The 10,497-nt window shown below is 38.6% G+C and overlaps 1 long non-coding RNA gene across 1 annotated transcript; it reads left to right on the top strand.

Moving 5' to 3' along the window:
• The first annotated feature begins 5,176 nt into the window (after positions 1-5,176).
• LOC136182800 (uncharacterized) lies at positions 5,177-10,145 on the top strand. The gene is made up of 3 exons (XR_010668810.1): positions 5,177-6,106; positions 7,061-7,208; positions 8,005-10,145. It is a non-coding gene; the product is annotated as an uncharacterized lncRNA (long non-coding RNA).
• The last annotated feature ends 352 nt before the right edge of the window (positions 10,146-10,497 follow it).

Below are 10,497 nucleotides of genomic sequence, written 5' to 3'. Positions count from 1 at the left end.
GTGAAAAATGAAAAATGTGTCACTCTCTCGCTCTCCCGCTTTCTCCTACTTTCACTTAAATTGAGTTAAAAAGGTAAACTGTGTGTCACCATTCAAACCAGATCAGCATTTCATTTAAGATATAAGAAACTAGAGCAGCCCTACTTTTGGACCCCAAAAGATATAACTATATAACTATATATATATATATATATATATATATATATATATATATATATATATATTTTTTTTTGCCAGGATGTGTTTGTGCACCATGGGACACTTTCATGTGTATTATTAGTTTTTAAACTCACCCAAGAGTGTCTCTCAAGACCCCAAAGTCCCCGTTTGATATCCTCTCTTGTTAAAAAAAAACCCCAGAAAAGTATTTGTTTTAAAGCAGGGTCACTTTACATTACTGAATGTAAAAATAAAAATAGGTTGGTATCAAGGACAATGCAAGTGGTTAGTTTAATTCTTACCTTATAGAACAAACCTTTGTGGTCACCATTAATTATTACTCCTCTACCACTAACATTACATGTTGTGTACTGAAAGTTCAGTTTTCGCTCTAATTTTAATCTCTATTGACATGCTGCCACATGGCCAAATAATCCAGCCCCAGAATGTCTCCTTTCATTGATATGCAGATGACACATAGATATTACTTCCTCTGAGACTTGTGGACCCTCAATGCCTAACTGCTTCCAGAGACTGTCTCAGTGATGTCAAATGTCTGACGGCTGAAAACTTTCTTTAACTATATATAACTCAAAGTCAGACATAAAACTGTTCAATCCAAATCACTCCACCCATTTTATTGAGAATGGCCTTGGTGCCTTTTCAGTCAAGGTAAAGCCGACTGGAGTCTAGTCACTGTAGCTTTGTGAAACACATCTTGTGAACATCTTGTGTCGTGTTTGTACTAATAGGTAAATCATCTTCAGAACTAAACCAATACTTACTCAGTTGGACATTAGATAAGTAATCCATGCACTTACCTTCTCCAGATTGGATGACTGTAACTCCCTCCTTTGCCGAATCAAACAAAAAAAGCAGTTTTAACAGGCAACATTACATCATCCAAATATTGGCTTCACTACACTGTCTTCTGGTTACTTTTAGAATTGATTTGAAGATCTTACCGGTTACTTTTAAAACATGTATGGGTCTGGCATTTAGCCACATAGCAGAATTCTTGACCCCTTATGAACTCAGGTGGGGCACTACCAGATTGTGACAAGTTACAGAGCATATTGGGCCTTTATATAGACAAAGCATAGACTGTAAATAATTGACGAAGCCTGAGTGACATCCTCCATTGGTTTCTGAAGGGCTGTCCATGACGGTTGTCATATTGGAAATGCTATCAAACTTTCAGTCAGCCTAATGGACAGGTAAAGAGCTGGAGCTCAGGCAGGCCTCATGTCTCCTGACAAACCGCTCCAAAGCGACAGCTTTCAGTCAGATCTGTCATGCCCCTAATTATGCATAACTCATATCCTAATTAAAATCATCCCCGTACCAACAAAGAAATCAACTAATCAGACCAAATTCTTACCAAATTTCTGTACCAGGCTGTAAACACGTTGATGTCTGCTGTCAAAACGGATATTTTAGTACAAGATTTGTAGTGGACTTCTGGATCTTTTGGAGCAAGACGCAAAAGGACAATCAAGAAACGATGGAGGTTGGCACTATAGATAAACATGGAAAAAAATAAATGCTGCACAACAAAAATGTCAAATCAGTGACACAATTAATCTGAATTATATATGATATACTGTATGTTATATTGTATAGAACTTGAAAATTTAAAGATGTTTTAACAGATGTTTGAAGCTAGAATCAGTCATATATAAGTTCAATATGGGGAAAGACAAGTGGCAAGTCAAAGAAAATTAATGAAGCCTCGGCACTTCTGTTCAAAGTTAACAATGTCAACACTTAATAATCAATTAATGTATTATGTTAATTAACATTTTTCAATTTACAAATCTAAGAATTATGTTCTTAAACCGGATGAAAGACTACCATTGGTTTGTTAACCGGATTTGAGCAGTTTTACACTCTACAACGTCCGTGCTTTACTCTGTGCAGCTGGTGGTTTCTGAGCAGCACTGTGTGTCGTGGAATGACTAAAGCGGACACTTAAGGGAAGTAAAGGGTTAATTTGTCATGCAGCATTGAGATTGCTGACATGAAACACCTACACATCCCCACATTCACAAACACTCTGCAAACAAATATGTACAAAGTCAACATCCAAGAGCTAAACCTGTTTGCATCTCTGACTGCGTGCGTGTGCGTGCGTGTGTGTGTGCGCGTGCGTGCGTGCGTGTGTGTAAAGATCTCTTATCTAACTAACTTAACCCATATCACTCTGTCCTAACTCTGTTAAAAGATACACAACCCCCAGGTACTGCAGAAGCACACCTGCCACATTTCACCTGTTCAACTTGTGTGTGTGTTTGTGTGTGTGTGTGTGTGGGGGGGTGTGTGTGTGTGTGTGTGTGTGAAGTTAAAGTGTGTGTGTGTTTACATAGATTCTAAGAACTGTACATCTGAGCACTGTCAGTTTTGTCCATATTTTGTGCTCTTTGGAAGGTTAACCCTTGCATATGCATTGACATTTTTTGCTGTCGGCAATTTGCATATTGCAAATATTTAAGACTGTGGGGGCAGATGAAAGAGCTTAAAGCGTATGAAAAATACATGATGTATCAAGGTTCACTTTTCCTGTGATCTCTAACCATTTGACACAAGTCTCGTCTTGTACAGATACTCATATCTGTCAATAGATGCAAAATCATGCTGCAGATGTTCTACCATTCTGTATTAGCAAGTGTAATCCCCTATGTTGTAGAGTGCCGGGGCAGTAGGTTGAAGGCTAACAGGCTCAATTAGTCCATCAGGAAAGCTGGTTCTGTCCAGGGAGAGGAGCTTGAGTCTCTAGTGAAAGTATCTGAGAGCAGGACGCTGTGGAAGCAAAACTCAGTAATTTGACCTGAGTGAGTACCATGAGAAACACTCCAAAGAAAATCAGTGAACAGATACAAAAAATAAACAAAATAATTATTTATTTGTAACTGAAATAAAAAGTGAACTGATTAAAAAGTGAAATTCAATGAAATAGATCCTTCTGCATCCCGCCTCTGATCCTGGTCAGGCCAGAGAACCTCATCCACATCCTCACACGGCTCTGAGACAGGACTGAAGTGTTTTTAGTTTTGAGTTTGCACAAATGCAACATGAGTGAGAATAAATGGTAATAAGGGTGTTGCTTTTTGAAGGTCAGATATTTGAGATGAATAAAGTATGCTAAATGATGCAACTTGAGTTTAGAGATTTGCACAACTGTGATGTAGAATGCTATTTGAGTGAATTGTGTTTATCAGATTGGAGTCCTGTTACTGATACATGAGCTTCATGTTTTCAGAGTTGTGTGCATAGTTCAATTTCTTGTGTGTGGAGGGGAACGCTATAAACAGGTATTTGAATAAAAATGGGTAAAGAAATATATAACAATGCCAATGGTTAAGAAAAGGCCAACTGATTAAATGTAGTTTTAATAAGAGACTCAAAAGAGGACTCTGAGTTTGCCTGTCTGAGATCTCCTGGTAGGGAGTTTTTACAGGTCTGGGGCCTGAACTGCAAAGACTAGGTCAACATTTAGGACCATAGTTTTAGGAACCGCTGGTAGGGCTCCTGCCGGAGGATCTCAGGCAGCTGTCAGGCTCATAGGGAGTCAGTAGATCGCAGATATAAGGTGGGGTCTGGTCACTTAAGGCTTTGAGAACAAGCAATACAATCTTAAAATCAACTCTAAAACTCACAGGTAGCCTGTGAAGGAAATCAAAAGATAGGTCTGAACCGAAGATGATGCCAAGGCTGCGATCCTTGTTGCAAACATTATTAATTTAGCTATTACTTGGCCCCGAGGGATTAAAAATAACAAGAACGCCAGATTTGGAGAGGTTAAGCTGTAGACATCTTTTGATTGCACTATTGGGTTGTGGAAATATTCATGTTCAAAGAGAGGGTACAGCAACATGCAGCTATGATTTAACTATTTGTTACAACAACATATAAGTGGGTTTTATATGGTTTTGCAAGATTTTATGAAGCAAAACTAAAATTCTGCATTTCTTTTAATGTTTCATTATTTCCTCCGGCCCTCACAATCATTGTAATAGGACCTACTTTTTGTTTATTGCATATATTCTCGGGAAACATGAGACCAAATCTCTACTTGTTTGTGCAATCCCTCTGCAGGCACTGAGGAATCCATGCAGCTTCCAGTAAGTCACGTCTCCGCTTGTTATTACAAGTTCAGTCCAACCTGCTGGGCCTGTTCTCCCAGCTCAGCCGGATAATGTAATCATATTTCTATCAAAGCCACAATTATATGGGCTCAGTAATATTGTTGCAGCTGTAAACAAGCCATTTCATTTTGGATTAATCCATGCATGGCAGTGTTTATTTGGTCTACAGGGGCTCTTTGTGAACTGTGTGTTTTTAAGTTGAATGTATAGGTTGGTTGTATTTTATTCAGAATATTAACCGCTGGATTATTTTTAAAAAAATATATATATTTTGCAATGTACACTCAGAGATGTTTTTTGCTTTTTCAGAATTACTGTAAGTAGATACTTCCTGGACTGATGATCCTCTGTACATGTATTCTAAAGAATATCAGCCTTTATCTCAAAGTAGAGGCAGCCAGGCAGACATTACTGACATGTAGCTTCAGGAAGACTCCATACCATCCTTATCTATCAAAAAAAATAAAGTAAAACTAGCTTAAATACGCATTTTAGGGCCAAATATGCTTTGAATCCGACAGTAGTTATTGTGTCATTTGATCTTTGGATCTACAGTGAGTCCTTCTTCAAGAAGGCTAATAGTTACTGTAACATCAAGGAATTTACTGAAGGGATTAAGTGGAACATTTAAGTTTCTCACACAAATAGATGACTATGAAAAACATAATATTATATATATATCAACATATATTCCTGCTGATTGTTAATGTATTGCCACAATTACCAGTTAACAATAGCATCAATAACCTAGAAAGCAGAAGTTAAATAAAACAAGCCAAAATTAAATACTTGATATACGTAATAATAAAAGGTATCTAACAATTATTTTGAAACCGTTTCAGAGTGTGGCTTAAAACAGCGTGGTATAGTCCAGCAGGTATGGTAGTAAACATATAGTTATGGACCATCAAACAGTTAGCATGAAGCATAAATGAATGTAAGTAAAATGGAATTTGGTCGCTGTGTGGAAATGAACATAAAACACAAGGAGGAAACAGATGATCTGTCAGAGAGTAAGGGAAATAACTGTTTTTATTTAGGAGTGAAAACAAAGAACTAACATGATTTCATGTTAGTTCTTTGATTTCATGTTAGTTCTTGAGCAGGGTTCCTGTCTGAGTTATAAAGATTGAAATGAACATTGTTTTTGGTTTGAATGAGAGAGCATGTGTTTAAGATGAGGGTCATGGTCGAACTGGTGGTTTAAAATCTTCTGCCTAAAGGGAAGTAAGATCATGACCCCTGAGGCATCAGCACTCATGAAACGCCTCTTGTCATATGAAATCCCTTTGTTGTAAATGTCTCGTTGAGGTTTTCAGGTAGTATTTACCTTTTTGTTGAGGGAATCCTTTTAACAAATACTAGATGTGTGTATGATCAGGCAATTCCAAGCAGTCCAACAACTTTAACCATAACAAGAAATCCACCTGATCTTTTTCTTGGAAGTGACATGGGAGTCTCCTACAGAAAAAAAGGGGAATCGGGGGAATTTCCTCTCCAGAGTTACACAGTTTCTCATGCATCTCATTTGACTGGCAAATGTGTATGCAAATCAGATGTGCCATTGAGTTGGCAAGCAGCTAGAGGTGAGTTTACAAAGTGGGGTGGGTCAGTTCAGGTGTGTGTGTGTGTGTGTGTGTGTGTGTGTGTGTGTGTGTGTGTGCACGTGTGTGTTAAAGTGTGAGTAAACTTATTTTTTGCATGCTCCGTCTTGCCCCTTCATTGTCCCGGACTTACAAGAGTCTTTGTGTAGGCTAATGAAAATACACTGGCGATACAAAACATTATGGATACAAAATTGGGTAAGAGTGTAGATCCTGTGTGTGTGTGTGTGTGTGTGTGTGTTCACTGAGTTGCCGGTGTTGCATCACAAAAGAATGAGCTGCACATGTACCTTCCTCTTTGTAGTTGCAAAACAGCTCTCTTCTTGTTCCCTCTCCCTCTGCATGTGTGTGTGTCTGTGCGTATCTGTGTGTGTGCATCTTTCTTCATTCATATGAAGCCTCTTGTAGTAAGTTGTACGGATAGTGAAAACTGAGAGGAAGTTGTCACAAAGAGGGGAAGTGTGTAGTAAAAATATGTCAAGATATTTCAAGTATTGCTCACCTCATTGAGAGAGAGTTTCCTCTTTTTCGCTCGTGCGTGCTTCGTAGGGCATGTGCGCTTGTGTGTGTTGTTCTTGCACTTGTGTATGTGGGTGTGTGAGTGTGTGTGTGTGTGTGTGTGTGCATAATGCAAAAAAAGAGGGATACACCCAATACTGATGTGATAGGCTTAGAAAATGACTGGACGTTTCTTTTGTTGTTCCTCCTCCATCAAACTTCCTCTAATTAAGTTGTGCGTGAGGCGATTATAGGATTAAATAAAGGTGTTTCCCTCTCTTTGTCCCATTTATAACACTTGAATTGATATAGTTTTGCTTTTAACTTCCTGACAACAAACTCCCAAATACATAACCTGACCTCTGCTGACCTTGCTCAACATTTAAGAGTAAAAAAAAATCTGCTGCAGTTTACATCACACCTGTGAAGGTTTGCAGGTTGTTGTGTGAAGGTTTTGTAAATGTGTGAAATTTTAGCAAACAAAGCCCAACACATCCTGATTGCTGTGACCTAGATGGGTAACAGTGGTTGTGTCACCATTGTTTCTCTTGCATCACCATGGTGATCATGGTCTAAAATTGCACATATGCATGCGTGTGTTGTTGTTCGAGTGACCCAGGAAGCTGAGCGGTGTCTCTCCTACTCTTCCCCCAGGTCAGCTGGTATATCTCACTTCCTGCTATCCTCCTCCTGTCCACTCTCCGTCTGCGCCCGCTTGTTCAGACTCAGATTCCGGTTTCCCAGTGTTTTCATCCTCACATGGCGAGGCACGAGGGAAACACAACAGCTGTCTTGTCATAGTGTAAGTCTGCAACTTTTTTTCTCGACCTTTTGCCTTCCGAGCGTGTGTTAGGTCCAAATATTTGGACACATGACCTCTATCTTGCTCGCCTTTCTCTATGTCTCAGTGTTTTGCTCTCTGATTGGCTGTTTGTCTCCATCATTGTCGTGGCTAATTTTACACAGTTTGACACAGAACTAAAAGCACCGCTGCTTCTTATTTTAAAGACAATATTCTGAAAATTGCAAAGAGATGAGATACTGCTCTGCATCATATACATCTGAACATACATCACAGTTTGAATTGAGAGCAATTCATTATTAACGCACAATGCTTAAAATGTGTTGATAAATTACATTGTCAGATCTTTTAAGTGTGAAATATGGGCTGAGTATTTGGATAGTGTGGCTCACAGACCGTTAAGTCGACTTCAGACAAGAAGGGGAAGCCTTACCCAAACATATTTTAAAGACAAAAGTGTGCGCCATTTTGACACATGAGGTCTCTTACTTGTTTTTAAGTTTCTTTTTCTCCTTCTGGGAAATGAGGAAAGGAGAAAAGGAATGAGGAAGTTCACAAGAGAGACTGTATCTCCTGTTTTACATGTTTGTGTTTCATTTCATTCAACGGTTCAGATGCAGAAAGGTTCAAGTTCACCAGTATTTTATCAGATACCTTCTCTTAGTCAACCTATAGAAACGAGCTTTCATGTCTATCTGAAACAGTGTAAAACTGTTGATTCTTGGAGACGGATGTATTTGTTTATTTGAGCAGATCTGTGTGGAACCTGTTCAAGTGTTGTGTTCCTTTGAAACAGGTCTGGAAGTCTGAAGAACTACAGGACTCCAGGAGTGAGCAAAAATAACCATGGCGAGCGCAAGTTGATTTACATAGATGTCTGTGTACTTGTCACAAACTTGATGATTTGTCCTCTGGGGATGATGACGTTAGGTTGTTTCCACTGAATTGTTTTTAAAGAGGTAGGAAAAAAAAGTGTTATCCCTAACCAAACAATTAAACAGTTATTGTTATAAAACTAAGATGTGAACATTATAGAACACTGATTTATATATGTTTAGTTTTTATACTGAGGTATATGAGTGTACCGTTGTTATGTTTTTTTTTTTCATGTTTTACCATTGATTTGCATATGATGAAGAATATGGAATATTAAAAACATGTATATTAAGATTATACAAATAATGCATCGCATGAAGGTATTCATTTTTACATAGAAATCTTACATCCTGTAAACAATCTGCCTTTAATACAACCATTAACATGTTTGCACTGGAGAACATTAGACCCTAAATTGTCCTACAGCTTTTCTTCTCTTTACTTTTCTTTCTTTTTTGAAGATGTTACGACTTTCTGACTTCTGGAAGAGTGAACCTGACCTCAATGCTGAGTTTGATAAGTAACATCTGGCAACATGCATGCTCTTGACACACATATGTTTAGTCTTTGTCTGACTTCATGTAAGGTTTTAATTAGCCTGATTTTCATTGATAAGTTACAAATAAAGTTTTAGAAATCACACCATTTAAAAAGAATAATCTCATGGTTTTATTTCTCTACTTTCCTTGACTTTCCGTAAGAATTTAAAATAACTGAATAAAATGATTGTAAGGAGCCCCTTTATTCATCAGACAAGGTGTAGTCGGGATGGTACCTTATGGAGGGAATCAAGTTGGCCCTTCCTTTAAAATGTAATTCATTTCTTTCATGGAGTGACTCATAGGAGTGGGTGAAATGAAAGACAAAGAAGAGAAATACTTAAAACAAGGAGTGATGCGAGAAAGGAGCAGAAAAGGAACAGAGTCAGACTGAAATGGAGCACAGAGGAGGTGCTGTGTATAATCCAAACCTCAGGATCCAGTTGGGTGAGAAAAGGCGAGTGTTTCCTAACACCTGCTGCGAGTCCTGACATGACGCCGATCGTGACACCGAGGCCCGGGATGGGATCGTGGAACAGGGAGTGAGACCAGACCCAGAAAAACGGGATTCCACTCTCACCGCCTGCTCACGGAGCAACATACCTCTCAGAGAGTTTCCCACGAGAAAACCTCGGGCGTTTTTCAGCGCAGGTAGAAGGGAGAAAATTAAAATCGGAGTCAGCAGAGACAGGAGAGGCAGGGAGACAGATATTACGTGGGATAAGCGATTACATTAGAGAAATTGGAGGCATGTTTTGGTGTGGCAATGTTTCCTGGCTTTGTTAGAGTTAATTGTTAAAGTGAAAAGCCATGACTACACCAACTCGGATTAGAACATCTTTGTACCTGTTTACCATGTGACAAACAAATACAGACACATTCTAATATAATGGCAGGGTGTGGTTCATGACCCACTAATGTACCTGGATTTGCTGGTGCTGTAACTTTTTTTTTTCTCCTCTTTCCTTTTTCCTCCCAACACCTCCCTACCTCCATCCTTCTCCCATCTGTGTCGGGAGGATAGAGTCAGAGCTGTCAAACCGGTTCTTTGTCTTTCTTTTTTATCATCTGTATCTCCAGGGAATTCTTCCCTTCACCACCTCTTTCCTGCTCTTTTAAGGAAGATACAGGGGACTTACATTGTTAAGGACAAAACTAGACTGTAAGACCTGTAATCTGTGTCAATACTATGTCTCATTATTTATGTAGTAATACAAAGTGTTTAAGCTGGTGTGGATAAGCACCTGCTCAGCAAAGAGACCTCAGGCAAGGTTACCAACTGTGCCTGAAATTTGACCTCCCAGTGAGGGAAGCAAATGAAAGATGAATTTTACAGCTTTGCATACAAGGACTCAAAATCCTCAAATTCACTTGTAGCTACATGTCTTACACTCCTGTTCAATAGTAACTGGCATGGTGAGGATTAACAGATTCCCCAATTTGATCCGAATTTATGAAAGTGACACTGTTCGTTAATGTTCACATCGTATGCATGGGTTAAGACAACAATGTAAAAATAAATAATCAATCAGTTCTTCATTCAAAGTGTAAAGTCAAATTATTATTCAGCAAAACTCTAAATGTCTTTTTCCAAAGCATACCCAACCTTATTGGGTACGTCTACCTGTAACAATGCATTTTGTTTTGGAGGAAACACTTGACATTTGGTATATACATATGACATAACATCTGGTAACTTGAGTTCTCAAACAAACCCATTGCAGTGAAAAATAAGATGGAAATTCCCTTAAAATTAGGCAAAGTACAAGAAAACTTTAAAGGAAGAAGTTACAACATTTTTCACAAAAATACAACAGAAATCAAGTATATCCTCTGTAAATGTCTCTCTGAGTCATGCCAATGAGTGAGAAGCG

Source organism: Labrus bergylta, chromosome 15, assembly GCF_963930695.1.
Source record: "Labrus bergylta chromosome 15, fLabBer1.1, whole genome shotgun sequence".
In the NCBI taxonomy this organism is placed as follows: Eukaryota; Metazoa; Chordata; class Actinopteri; order Labriformes; family Labridae; genus Labrus; species Labrus bergylta.
Note: the sequence above shows the minus strand (reverse complement) of the source record. Positions and strands in the feature narration are given on the sequence as shown.